Raw genomic sequence first — 15,589 nt, forward strand, 5'->3', positions numbered from 1 at the left:
CCCATTAATATGTTCTCAATATGTATTTCTTTCATATATTATGTCCTTTTTTCTGCCTTTAACGCACATTTGTGTGAGTTTCGAATACATACTTGTCATATTTTACTGGTTCCGTTACTTATATAGATTTTTTTTTTTTTTTTGTAATTACTTCCCTTTATACGTAAATTTTGCCTATTTTTTATAGTTTCTATTTTGTTTGATGATAAACTATTCGTTTTTAAATTAATTTTGTTCATTTTAGTAATGATCTAATGGTTAAGTGCAAAATTTTATGAGTATCTTTGTTTGTTTTAGCTTTTTGTTTGTCATATATCTATGGTATATAAACTTTCATTGTCCTACCAACGCATTGTTGCCCGCCCGCTTAGCTCAGTAGGTAAGAGCGTTGGTCTAGATCGCGGGGTCGTGAGTTCGATCCCCGGGCGGGGCGTATGTTCTCCGTGACTATTTGATAAACGACATTGTGTCTGAAATCATTAGTCCTCCACCTCTGGTTCATGTGGGGAAGTTGGCAGTTACTTGCGGAGAACAGGTTTGTACTGGTACAGAATCCAGGAACACTGGTTAGGTTAACTGCCCGCCGTTACATGACTGAAATACTGTTGAAAAACGGCGTTAAACCCAAAACAAACAAACCAACGCATTGTTTAGGATATAATTTTATCTCCCATGATAGCATTGGGACTTCACTAGCTTGAGGTGTTTCTGCACATTGTCTTTTATTTCATTTTTTAATCATAACTTCAATAGGCCAGAAGACAGTCTTTGTGCATCATAAATGTGTATCGATTTTTAGCGGGATTTAACGTTGACGTTTAATAACGTTACGTCAGTTCCGGTTTTGTATTTCAAATGTTGTTATATTATGAGACGCCATGTAATTCTCGGAATTTGTCATTTTGATAAAGGCCTTATGGCCGAAACGTTAATAAAACTGAGTGAGAACTATAGAGTCTTTAAACATTTGGTACCCCTTAGGGTAAATACTGTGGTATAAATAAGTAGTTTTATGCATGAGAAATAAGGTACGATTACAGGGTTATAAATGTCTTTAAGTTATTTTAGAATTAAGAGAAGCATGTGTGTGAACAATGATTGAACGACTATTTTTTCAATCCCATTATAAAACGTTTATATAATCAAGTACCATGCAGACACTGTTTATCCATTGCAGATGGGAAGTCTAAAGCAAAAAGGTGAACCTCTCCAAACTTGAATGAAGAACAAAATCTTGCCAAGCCTTTTTTCTGAAGGGATTGATTCAAATGTTCACAATTGAAGGCAAGTTCTACAACAAGACCACATACTCCTCCAAAACACGGTCACTCAGAAAAGTTTAATTTGTTCACCGATAAAAAAAACAGGTCATAAAACTGAAATCACATTGCAAAAAAAACAAAACTTTGGACAAGTCAATTTCTTTCAAATCAAGAAACACTTATAAGATATGAAACGATTCTAATCATGACAAAGGATATGGAGAGGTACTCAAAAATATTTGCGAAATGAAGGAATGTGACAATTGTATTAATTTTGACATGAAGACTCTGTTTATGTATAATAATACATTTCTCTGGGAAAAATGGCCATAGGAAATATTATGCGGTGGAGACTTTTATTTCGGAAATGCAATGAACTGTTGTCTTCTGCGTGTATTTTATTGTTTGTAGATTTGTTGGTTATATGAGAAATAAAACTGTTTAATTTGTTCAGATCTTAAACAAGGTAGACGTGTAAGTAGCCGAAATTGAACAGAAAACGCATAGATCTACTATAGCCACAGCTCCACCACTACTGCACCATCACTGTAGCGATAGCGCTACCACTTAAAAAAATTACTGGTAGATTTCTTTTAAGGGAGATTTCATTACTGCTAATGTTTTTGCCTATATTTAAACCATTTGCATGCTCGATATGGTTCTTTTAGTGTGTCTATGCATCAAATTACAGCTCGAATACAGACAGATATCAAAATGTACAATAGTGCTAATCAGGAGAAAAGCTCTTGACACCACAATTTTTATAATATTTTAATGAAATTACAGTCATCCTGTAATAAAAAAAAGTTCTTACACGGCACTACATTCTCCGATTTCTGAAATAAGTTTTATCAAAAAAAAAAATAATAAGACAAAGTAAAAAAAATTTACAGTTTGAAACTGGGGATAGCTGCACCACGGAAAATTCGATAGCTCTTTTTGGTTGTTTCGCTAGGGTTTAGTAGGTTCAAATTTAATTTTATTTGTTTGTAGCAATGATTTTGGGAAGTATCAGTCAGTTTGATTTTATTTAGTTTTTCGCTGAATTCATATAAATCTTGAAAGCTTGTCGTACTCATCCGTACACTAAATAATGTATTCTAACACGATCCGATTCATTTTCCTAAAAAATAAAGAAGGCTGAAAACAGTGAATTATTATATATGGATTTAATGTTTTGTTAACTTTGATTGCTTCTGAAGTAAATGTTATTTGAAAGCGGGTATGCAATTAATATTCAGGATTATTTGGAACGCTCCGCGTAACTATTTGTTTGCACTGAACGCGCAATGCTGGAACATGCTGGACCGCTACATATTCGTCTCTAGTTTGGTTTATCGGAGAGAATTGTATCAATAGTGATTTAAAACAAGCAAAGATTCTCTGCTGAAATTAAAGTATTATGTCAGTACTAAACATACATTCAAGGAAACTGGATCTGTATTTCACACATGGTGAGTACTGCTTCGTGAAGTAAATGGTATCTGGATACCAGAAAGTTCGGACATCAGATTTCCGGCTACTACAATATGTACTACCCGATAATGTAGAGATTGATAATTGAACTTTGTATTCATCCTTTATGACATCATAGATACGTACTGCGGCCGCGAAGGATTCTTTTATCAATTTGATTAACTTTAAAACCCAATGAGGAGGCAGTTTAAAGTAAGTAAAGTTTTGGATTGCATGTTTCACGTTATGACAGGTTATAGACTGGTTACAAATTATCAACATTAGCACATAATACAATATATATTATAAACTGTTAAAAGCATGAAAAATAAGCATGATAGAAAAGTATTACCATGCAATACAAATCCTGCAATGACATTGACATTGCGAGTAGGTGGTCCCTTTACATACAAAATTAAAGAATTTATTTCACCAACTAAGGTCAGCACCTGTGAAAAGTTCTTATATACAGGAGTAAGTGTATGAAGTTTCATAGAAATGCAGTTAGTTGGGAAATGAGGAAATGTTGAAAGATAATTATTTCAAAGTTGTGGTTCACAGAAACCATTATTTTTATTAACATATAATGTAATGAGTGTTTTCTATTCACTGATGAAGTTTCATGGTCCTTAGTCACCTACATTATATATTTCAGAATGCAGATTATACAGTTTCCGTTGCCAAAACAACCAAAAATTTTGTCCAAGAAAAGAATGATATAACATGAATAATCTCTATATTGCCCCTATTCACAAAGTAAATGTCATGCATCTTTCTTATATACTTATGGAATATCAAAGAATTCTTCTTTTTTTTTTGGACCAACGGTAAACTTGATTCGAATCTAATATTACAAGAAATTTAGCAAGCATAATAACCCACTGCCAAAGTGTAGAAAATGTTTTAATGCAAATATTTTTAAGTTAGACAGGAATGGACAGATACAAAAACAAACTATCTATACAAGTTAAAAAAAAAAAAGAATAAAAAAAAAAAAGAAACAAGTAACAAGATATAATACAAACGAAGCAACTGACTAGTCATATAAAATTAATGAAAATATAAATTCAATAAAGGAAATCTATTTGAAAATCACCGATGCTTTGATAAGTTATGGTTCCATGGCTTTTGATCTTTCGATCTAACCACATTTTAAAGAAGTATTAACTTGTCACTGACAAATTCATCCAAATGATGGCCCTTTATTGCACACCTTAGTTGACAGTGAATATCTGTAAACAATAAGTATATGACACATAAGCAAAAAAAAAGTCAAAGGTTAGAATCAAGATGAGTTTATAAAATATTTAGAAATATTCTGACCAGTTGTACATGTGGTCACAAATGGGAAACTCTATGCTTCAAAGTTAAGGTAACCATAACAATTATATAAATATACAACTGTAAAAGGTATCTGCAAAAATGTGCGCATTATGAAATTACAACACTGTACCTATCAACAAAGAAAATAAGACAAAAGATTAACAATAAGTTAACAGCGGCACTTCCTACGCTCATTTAAACATATATATGCTTATTGATTCCTTATTTAATTTGTTAATACGTTTTTTCAAGGAATTTTATGCAGGCAAAGTGTAATTTTCCATATTTTTATTTTTTAATATTCTCTTCGAAGTTTACTGAAAGGTTATTGTAAAATGCACGAACGCTCCATTGTCCGCAAATCACGCGTTGCAGTATGGTATATCTGCGGTGTGTTCTATTTATAGAAAATTAGATAGGTAAGTAGGTCATGCTAAGGTCAGAAATAGAAAACTTGACTTACAAAGTACCCTCCCTTATCAATAAATCGGATCAACATTTTAACGAAATTGTAAATTTAAAAAATATTTTCTGCTCTACAAATAAGGAGAGGAAAGACATAACATTGTTTTATATCACATAATAAATTGCATTACATACATTTCTTATGTTTTCTTTTGCCATTTTTTTTGTTTATTCACTCGTGCAATATCGAGGGGCCTTTTACAAACTATTCACTGTGTTCAGTTTATCATTCCGAAACTATTCATTACCATCTTTACAGGGTCCAAAATAAAAGTGTATCCCATATATTCGACACCGCCTCCTGGCGGCGTCGAACAAACTTAAATTAGCTATACTTCACGCACTTACTATAAAACAAGAACTGAAAAAAGATTATTACTTGCATGGTCCTTTACAGTCACAGCTATATTCCCCACTATCAAACTGTACATCTACCTGCAGCAAACATTTTTCCACTGCAAAAATAAAGCAATGCACATTAACAATTAGAAGAGCCTTGAACAGAAGTCTATTTATTCAGAAAAGTAAAGCTACGAAGTTAGATAGATATTGTTTTCTATAATAATATCATATTAAACACGGTAGGTATGCACAAATGTTTGTATGACGTGTCATTTGGGTCAAAAGTCTTAAATCGCTCAAGCCATATGATTATATGCAAGTATGCAAGCGTTATGGGGAAAATTACTGCGGTCAACGAGAAATCCCCCAGATTTTGACCATAGTACTTAGTACGTCTACATTGTCCGTGTCCGTTGTAAAGGTCTAATGGTAACAACGCATTTCGGTAGTCACTACCAAAATGCGTTACACTCAACGGAATTTGGTAGTTTACAGCAATTGTAGTACCAAAACGCGTTGGATGTAAACGGCATTAATAATAATCTCATTATTTACCACACTAGGTAACCGGATATGTTCGGCGCAGGATCGATACATTGATTTGAATACTTTTGTGGCGTAAGAGTCTCCTTATTTCGGTCTATAAAAAGAAATAACCAGTAAAATCACCTTACTAGTCTTATCACGTGATAAATGAAGTTTCCAAAGCCGATTTAAAATCCTGAAAAGAAGGCATTTTAAGGAAAAACGGCGAAGTTAAATGTTAAACTTTATGCCAATTTCAGCAATTTTAACGTTTATAGGCATATTTCTTTAAATATTGCCAAACAAAGCCAGTATCTTTATGGACTATATTTATCAACCTTTTCCCTGTAACCCTTCCAAATCATAATGTCTAAATCGGCGTTTTGGTGAAGATTTTTCAGTTTGAAATACACCATATGCACGAAAAAAAAAAAACGATGTTTAGCGCAGGATAAAAATTTTACGGCGATGTTTGGGAGCAGGTTATTGTAAACTTCATCGCAAATATCGCAATGACCTTTATTGACGCTGTCAAGCAAATTTTTGATATCTTATACATTTTGCTGAAAGAAAAATGATTAAAGAACCTTTGGCATGATGAAATCTCCCTTGTCACCGATTTCTGAAAGTGTGCGAGTTCTCCCCAAAGTGTTGTAGACCAAGAAAGATGATTTAGAATCAGTAAAGAACCTTTGGCATGATGTAATCTCCCTTGTCACCGATTCCTGAAAGTCTGCGAGTCCTCCTGAAAGTGTCCGACAGATCGGAATGTTTTGAAAGGACGTAGGGATTAATGGGACGGTGTTTTCTCCCTTGGCACAAATTCCTAAAAGTATGTGAGTCCTCCTGAAAGTGTCGCAGACCAGGAAAAAATGATTCAGAATGAGTAAAGAACCTTTGGCATGATGAAATCTCCCTTGTCACCGATTTCTGAAAGTGTGCGAGTTCTCCTGAAAGTGTTGTAGACCAAGAAAAATGATTTTGAATGAATAAAGAACCTTTGGCATGATGTAATCTCCCTTGTCACCGATTCCTGAAAGTCTGCGAGTCCTCCTGAAAATGTCGCAGACAGTTCTGAATGTTTTAAAAGGACGTAGGGATTAATTGGACGGTGTTTTCTCCCTTGGAACTAATTCCTGAAAGTCTGTGAGTCCTCCTGAAAGTGTCGCAGACTATTTTAAATGAAACAAAAAGAAACAAGGGCTATTAAGATGATGTTTTCTCCCTTGGCACCGGTTCCTGAAAGTCTGCGAGTGTGCCTGAAAATATCGCAGACCGTTCTAAATGATTTTAAAAGAATCAGGGACTACTTGGGTGGTGTTATCTCCCTTGGCATTGGTTCTTGAAAGTCTGTGAGTCCTTCTAAATGTGTCACAGACCGTTTAAAGGGACTTAAGACGAAACCAGCATGTTAAAATGTGGGCTTTTTTTCCGTCGTTACAATCAACTCTTTGTACGTGTTATGTCGTTTCATGGGACTGATGGTCGACCTCCTACGCCTAAATGAGTAAACTCTCGGGCAAGAAGACTTCTTGTCTTGAAGATATTGACATCTCTATGTAGCATATCGATATTGCCTTGAATTAATTGTCTCACGATTTCGGACATGGCATCAACTTTTTGCATCGACGTTATGTTTTCAATGAAGCGACGGCGAGCCCATGCACGTGCATTTTGTAAGGCTCTTGTATAGATTTTTTTTCACTCCCGAAACACTCGACAGCATTCCATAACGATTATATATTCCTTGATGCTAACACATTTACTCGCTATCTTCGGCTGAATTCGTATCTTCCATCGTGTTTGGAATTTCGAATGTGTCCAACACCTTGTCAAACAAAAATCGACGTTTGCTCTTTGACGGCGTAATCTTAATTTATCTAGAAATACCCTAATAGATTCAATTATACCTTGGTACTGAAGAAAGTTAGTTTGGATATTATATATATTTATAAAACTGTTAAACGATAACAGATTTCCATTTCTGTCCAAGAAGTCATTCACCAATTTTACAATTTTACTCCCTTTTTAAAGAATCTCAAAAATAGTAACTTGCTCCTCCTATCTTAAACATACTATTATGCCAAACTGGTAAAACACAGAAATCTTTCCATGATTTTGGATATTGCAAGCTGAGTTTTATATATCTCTGGAAAACATCTTTCCAAAAAGGGTTTTTATCATTATGTATTTTTTTTTTTTTTTAGAAAGTCAGCACCAAAACTATGAAATGTATTAAGAAATGGATATATCTGTGTGATAAAGTTAAATTATTTCGTATTTAAGGTAAGGTACCTTCTAAGCCATGTAATTTTAAGAGATGTCATAAAGGTTTCTAACACCATATTCATAAGATTGTGTTAAGACTGTCCTCTTTATCTTATCAGGTCCAGAATTCCACAGAAACTTATAAAATAGGTTTTGTATTGATTTAGTTATTTCTATGTTTGGGTTTGGTAAACTTAATATTAAATGATTCAATTTTGACATAGCTAATGTCTTAATAACTATATTCTTGCCTATCGGTGTGATCATTCTTTTAGACCATTGTGTTAATAAGTTTTTAATTTCCTCTATTTTTGAATAGTAGTTAGCAATAACAATATTATTCAGATTTTAGTGTAAAGGTTACACCCAGTAATTTAAATTGTTCTTGTTCCCATAGTAGACCCAGATCAGTACATAACCTTAAATGACTATTTTTCATTGCGCCTATCCAAACAGCTTTTGTTTTTTCTACATTTATACATAATCCAGAAATTTTGGCATGGAAGTTTAATGTTAGCATTGTGTTTCTGAGAGATGCTTCACCTCCATCTAATAGTACAGTTGTGTCATCTGCATATTGTGACAGTAGAAATTCAGAATTATTAAGGTTAATGCCATTTATTCCTGGGTTTTGGTTTAGCATAATTGAAAGAACTTCAGCACAGAGTATAAAAATATACGGGGACAACGGGTCCCCTTGACGACATCCACGATGAATATCGAACCAGTCTGAGAGATGACCGTTTACACAGGATTGAATATCATTGTAGAAAAGCTTAATCCACTTGATGAAATTTTCACCAAAATCAAATAATTTAAGAGTTTTATACATGAATGACCATGACAGAGAGTCAAAAGCAGTAGCAAAGTCCAGTAGTAAAAGCATGCCAGGTATATTATTTTTTTCTGTAAAGTACATTAATGTCATAGATTAACCTTATGTTGTCTCTTATCTACCTGCCCGGTAAAAAGCCTGTCTGGTCTTCACTAATTAATTTATGTAACACTAGTTTGAAACGTTGGGCAATACTTGCGGATGCAATTTTGTACGATACATTTAATAATGATATTGGGCGCCAATTTTTTATATATTGTTTGTCTTTATTTTCTTTTGGAATACAAGTTATGACCCCTTATTTTAAAGTGACTGATAGTTCACCTGTACCAAAAGCATGGTTAACTGACCTAACAAGAAAATGACCTATATCTATCTGTTTGAATTCTGTTGTAAAACCACTGCTACCGGGCGATGAGTTATTGGACATTTTTTTAGACTTGCCAACAGCTCAAAATGCCCTTCTAATGAATTTTTTTCTTCTTCATTGAGTTTAGGCAACCCCTACAACATTTAGAATATTCTCTAGTTCTGTATTTTCTGTCTGTTTATGAGAGTATAATTCTTTATAATGATTCTCTACTTCACTTATGATTTCTTCTTGATTCCTTAGCAGAAGTCCTTGATTTTGAATAGAGTGAGTTCATTATTTTTGAAGTATGATTCCTATTTTCCAAGTTACAGAAGTAATTAATTGGATTTTCCCCTTCAGATACCCATTTGGCCCTTGATCTTATAAAAACTCCTTGCATTTATTTGGCTTTTAGTTCCCCTAATTCATTTTTCTTCCTTTCTAACAGATTGTAGTCAATGGGTTCTTGTTCTTCGATAAACTTAAATATTTTTTTCTAAATTTAATTGTCTTCTTTTTTCTTTTTATATGAAGAATAAGAAATGGTTTTAGCTCTGACTTCCATGAGTAAAGTTTCAAAAAATAATTTATCATTTATACTAAATTCTAGATTTTCATTACTTTCGTTTTCTATCGGATTTACAGCATATTGCGTTTTTACCTGTTTGATGACATTTTTTATTTGCTTTACATATTGTATATCTATTAGAAGAGGGTTATTAAATTTCCAATATGATCGGCCTTCAATACTTAAATATATTAGCGAATGGTCAGTTCTGTACCCCGGTTCGATTATAGCTTCTTTTAGATCTGTATATAAGTTACTTGAAATCAGGAAAAAATCAAGCCTTGCTTTCTTTAAAGGATTTTTCTTAAACCATGTATATTATTTTTTTTCCATATTCTGTTCTCTCCAAGTCAATCAAGTCGAATTCATGTAACATTTGTAAAACAACTTCACGTGATAAGGGGTTATTAATATTCAAATAATTGTAACAATCCATGTCAGGATCAAAAACCAAGTTATAGTCTCCTACTATTAAACAGTTGTTTTCAATTTTTGATAGTTTAACTCTTAGTGATGTAAAAAAAAAAGCAAAATGTTGACCTGTATTACCTATGCTTTGAAGCATTTGACTTTCTTTTATACCAGATGGCTCTGTCTCATTAAAAAAACGTTTTCATACGTGAATATAAATTCTTGATCTTAGAATGAATACCTGCGTTCCGCAAACACTGGTTCAAAACAATATTTACTAACCCGCAGGCATTGGACAAGCCATATCTTTTCTGTAAGTAGAAACTTTCTGCGAGTATAGAATTTATCACTTTACTGTTAGTCACATGGTCTGGTACTCCGATTGGAAAAGAGCTGAAATCCATGCTGCAACGTCTTAAGTAAGTATTCTAATCATACGCTCACTTTATTCGACCATGTTTCCTCTACTCACACATGAACATGATGTCCTTCTAAAACGTGCTTTAAAAAAGTAACGCTTACTTATGCAAATGTCTAGAAATGCGTGAAACGGTAGTCTTATACATTTACTTCCACACTTTAAAACAACCCTAATCAACAAGATATATAGCAGATTGGAGTCACGTGTGACTGATTATACGTTTTTTGCGTTTCTGGGTTTTGGGCAGGTCCTCCTCACTACCTCTTCCTACCTCCTCTCGGCCTCCTCTTGCCCGAGAGTTTACTAATTGGAGGTCAACCATTAGTTCCATGAAACGACATAACACGTACAAAGAGTTGATTCTAACGATGGGGAAAAAAAACCACATTTTAACATGCTGGTTTCGTCTTAAGTCCCTTTAAACGGTCTGTGACACATTTAGAAGGACTCACAGACTTTCAAGAACCAATGCCAAGGGAGATAACATCACCCAAGTAGTCCCTGGTTCTTTAAAAAAATCATTTAGAACGGTCTGCGACACTTTCAGACACACTCGCAGACTTTCAGGAACCGGTGCCAAGGGAGAAAACACCGTCCCAGTAGTCCTTGATTCATTTTATATCATTTAAAATAGTCTGCGACAATTTCAGGAGGGCTCACATACTTTCAGAAATTAGAACCAAGGGAGAAAACAACGTCCAGTTAATCCCTACGTCCTTTTAAAACATTCAGAACTGTCTGCGACATTTTCAGGAGGACTCGCAGACTTTCAGGAATCGGTGCCAAGGGAGATTACATCATGCCAAAGGCTTTTTACTCATTCAAAATCATTTTTCCTGGTCTGCGACACTTTCAGGAGGACTCCCAGACTTTCAGGAATTAGTGCCAAGGGAGATTACATCATCCAAATTAATCCCTACGTCCTTCAAAAACATTCAGGACTGTCTACGACATTTTCAGGAGGACTCGCAGACTTTCAGGAATCGATGCCAAGGGAGATTACATCATGTCAAAGGTTCTTTACTCATTCTAAATCATTTTTCTTGTTCTACAACACTTTCAGGAGGACTCGCAGACTTTCAGAAATCGGAACCAGTAAAATTTGCTCCGTCTCTTTATTAACCATGGCCATGTTATGCAATGCACTTCTACGCCTTGTAATCTCACAGACACTATGTCAGATTAAACGAAAGAGCTAGATTGTCTATCTAAAATGTCCAGCAGAATGCTATCCTGCGATTGGTTGAAAAGGCGTCCTTATTCAACTCATTAACGATTCTCTTCTGCAAACACACACTTACACATACACACAAAAATGGACGGCCGGAGGTACTTTTACCCTGAGGAGGTTCTTTGCCCCTAAGGAGGTTCCTTGCCCCTAAGGAGGTTCCTGGGTCATCCCCAATCTGTACCTACTCGCAGCTCGATTGATATAATAATACACATCTGAACGACAAATCACTGGATGGGATATATTATTTCTTTAATTTATTCATCGAAAGTTACCGAGGTTGGTCGAGTTAGTCACTCGTATTTTTGTATACTGGACACAACTTTTTTTTTTGGTTAACATTGGATAAGAACTGCTCAAGTTAGATAGCGAACACCTGTAGGAGCGCCCGCCGCCGCCGCCCCTCCGCAGGTTTTTCTCATAATACGTCTTCTACAAATGAACAAAAAAGCCAAAATTTGCGATAAATATTTAGAGAAAATCATTCGCATTTATGTAGATAAATAATAAGATACATGACACTGTATAATGTTACGCAGGTTTTAGCCTTTCTTTTAAAATCAGAAAAACCGCTGACGAATTAAGGCTCGACATTTTCCCTATCTGCTCCACTGCATCTTGAATCTTTCTCGATTATTACTTCCACAGCATCAATGTCTTTGTCCGCGTATCTTGCTCTTCGCGAAAATTAGAGCTAGGATTCAGCCATTTTTCAGCCAGTATGAAATACTACATGTATTTCAACTGCTAATTAATGTATGTTACATGTTTTTGCACGTAGTTTTAGTAACATTTTCGGTCAGTTGGACAGAAAAATCAATAGTCCATTGATATGCCACACCGGTGCACGTGTTAACTGGTGAAAATATTGAACTGTTGCCGCTACTTTTCAAATGCTCTCCGAAAGAATCAGATACATTAACAAAAAAAAAAACAACGATATAAATTGTGGAATTGAAAGGTAAAATGCTGGTATATTGGTAATTTATATATAGCAAAACGGGATATATAAATTTTATAACTTGACAATTGCGTTTTCTTCTCAAAATTATAATTTAGATAGAAATTGCATTAACAGTATTACAGCATTACAATCGGACGCTAGGTCTAATACCTATTAAGCTATGCATAATTTCCTAAAAGACGGAATACATACTTCAGAAATAATAATAATTGATGGTGGGGGGTGGATGGGGGTGGGGGAGGTTCTCAAACAATATGTGCCAATACAACAGCTTTGAACATGAAATTTTTTTCGTGTAAATTAATGTAAGACAGCAATGTATTTCTCTTTTCTTCTTGATAATTACCATATGAAATTAATTTCATTGCATGGGCGTTGAACATACTCTTAATGGCACTGAGCTCCTAGATTTGTTATTTTTAGTTGAAAGAATTAGGGATAACAACGCTTAAAGCTTAACCATTTTTCGGAGCAACAAAGCGTGCTTTGGAAACAGTTCTACTTACGAAACATGCATAATGACATTGTATAATTGTACATACATTTTCTGCCCTAATTTCTAAAATCTAATCGACATGTGCCCGCTATTATCGCATTGTGCAGCATTTTTTCTTTTGATCTTTGTTGCATGGTAAACATAGACAAACCCTGTGATGATATACATGTATAATAAAATCAGAGAACGTTCATTTTTGCCCTGAAGTTGCATAAAATCTGAGTCTCTCTGTATTAAGAACAATCATTTTATTAAAACACTTTTAAGATACAGGTATGGGAAACCTTTAATGTTTAACCGATGTTTTAAACAAATCTGGAATTTTCAATATGTGCAGATCTTTCGGTTACAGTCAAATTCTAGATATATGTCCAAAGCATACTGGTGCTCCAACATCATGACACTGTCATATGTTACTTGTTGACAATGATTTTGACATTTGAGAGTTCAATTTATAGACTCGTCTGCCGATTAGGGAAATCAGCATGATTTATCTTGCCTTACTGAAGTAAGAACCATTATTGTAGTCTTTACCTCAGTGAGGCAAGATCATGCTGATACGCTCATAACACTACCTAAATAATGGACTGTTCCATGATTAAAAGTACAAAAACATTGCTGACCTTGAAACCGAACAATAAGTCAACTTTTTATGTCACCTTTGGTGGTATGAGTCATCAGGGGGGTGGGGGAGGAGCATGAGTACGGTATGAGTCATCAAGAAACACAAGATAAATAGGTTTTTCTGTCAAAGGGCAGAGGTGAGGGTCACTTCAATTTGCATTTGTCCACATTTCAATCTGTGCATCTGATATTTTGTTTTAGGGTTTTATGATTTACCGCAGTTCCTTTTATTTTTATCTTGTTTTATTGTATCGTTATTTTCTCAGAAAACAGTAGAGGAATATTTAGTTATCAAGTTGTTAAATACTCCTACAAAATAGTACAGCACCATACTTTCCAAGCAATGAGCTTTTTTCTATAACGGCGCTTTAAAATACGTTACCACTGTACTTTGCTGTATTTAGAAATATATATGAAGAAATTTGGAAGAAATAATTTTCAATATTGTGATATCATGGATTTGTTAAAACTTTCTTCACTTTTGTCAACAAGGAAAAAAATCTGAAACATTCATTACGCATTCAATATTCCTATCTATCAGTTTAATTATATTATATCTGTTTCTTGAATATGTTGTTCTTTTATTTAGATGGTTTCAAAATTGTTGTCAATAATTACATTTTACATTGATTATATATTTTAATGTATATATTCTGTATATATTAATAACGTATACATCCCTGCTAACATCCATACACTGGGGTTACAATTTGGGGCTTCCTTTCATGGAAATTGTTTTAATGGAATATTTATCTCGTTTTGTGTTATTGTGTTTTAGTTTCAGAAACACATGAATTGTATTGAGATATTTATGGGCTTATTGATGAATTATTCACTGTTGAAAAAGCTGCACTGAACAAAAGCTAAAAAACAAAATGAAATTTCAGGTATTTTAAGTAATCTTTAGATTTAAACTTATAAAATTGGAAAAAGCAGTCAAGAATGTGAATGATATCAAGTCTATGAAAACCAAATTGTTAGGAAAACAATCTCATAATGCTATTTAAAACTGCTAGAAAGATACTGAGTACTGTATGAACGACACTTGAGAGATGCTGAAAACATTTTACAATAGACTTTAAGAAGATCCTTTTGAAGCAAAGATCGCAACCAAGCAAATAAATAGTAAACTCAGTTGGATCATGGCTGTTTATGAGAGGTAATGAAGTGTGAAAAGCACCTTACGCACCCTAGCAATGGCTTAAGAGGAATTCTATTTTAGTAAGTATCATCAGTGGTCTCAAAGGAACAGAAAATCAAACAACACTGAAAGTGAGTACGAGGAGACGTTTTACAACCATTATATGGCACTTAAAGACTATTTAAGGAATAGCAAATCGTTTTTAAGGTCATCCTTTGGAAGCAAAACAACACAATCGAGAAAAATAATAGCTGACTTGATTTGATTATGTCTGTTTGTTAGATGTAGTGAAATGTGAAACTGCCCTCACACCCCTAGCACTAGCTTAAACAGTGTTCTGTTATAGTAAAATTTTATGGATTACTTAAAATTTGAAGTTAAAATCAGATGAAATGTTTGAAAAATATGGAATGCACACAATATGAGGCAGTAGTGTTAAAAGAATCGAATTCTGCACGTCTTGATTAAGATGTTACTTACGATGTTTTCACTTTAATGTTACCTAATATAGCATATCATTTATAAATTAGAAAGCAAATGACAAAAGAAGATCATAGGCTCTCAAAAATTACTTTCTTTTTTATGAATGACATTTGATTACACTTTGATTCTGAAGCAATCTATATCATATGCTCGAGTTTCTTGCTACAGTTTGAACTTTTGACAAAGAGAGGTCATGCCTTTATCATAACCTTTGGTATGTAACTTAATTGATAATCAAACTTTTTTTGTTATGATTGATGCATAGTTACTCCTAGTAGTGTTTCTCTTAATGTTACGGTATGTCCAGGAATATTCCACAACATAATACAATTTAGTCCTAGTCTGTACAATTTAGAATACCTAAAAAATATTTTGTACATTCTGTCAGTCTTGTAAATGTTTCAAAATTACTACAATAGTCTT

The sequence above is a fragment of the Mercenaria mercenaria genome, chromosome 17 (assembly GCF_021730395.1).
Source record: "Mercenaria mercenaria strain notata chromosome 17, MADL_Memer_1, whole genome shotgun sequence".
Lineage (NCBI taxonomy): Eukaryota > Metazoa > Mollusca > Bivalvia > Venerida > Veneridae > Mercenaria > Mercenaria mercenaria.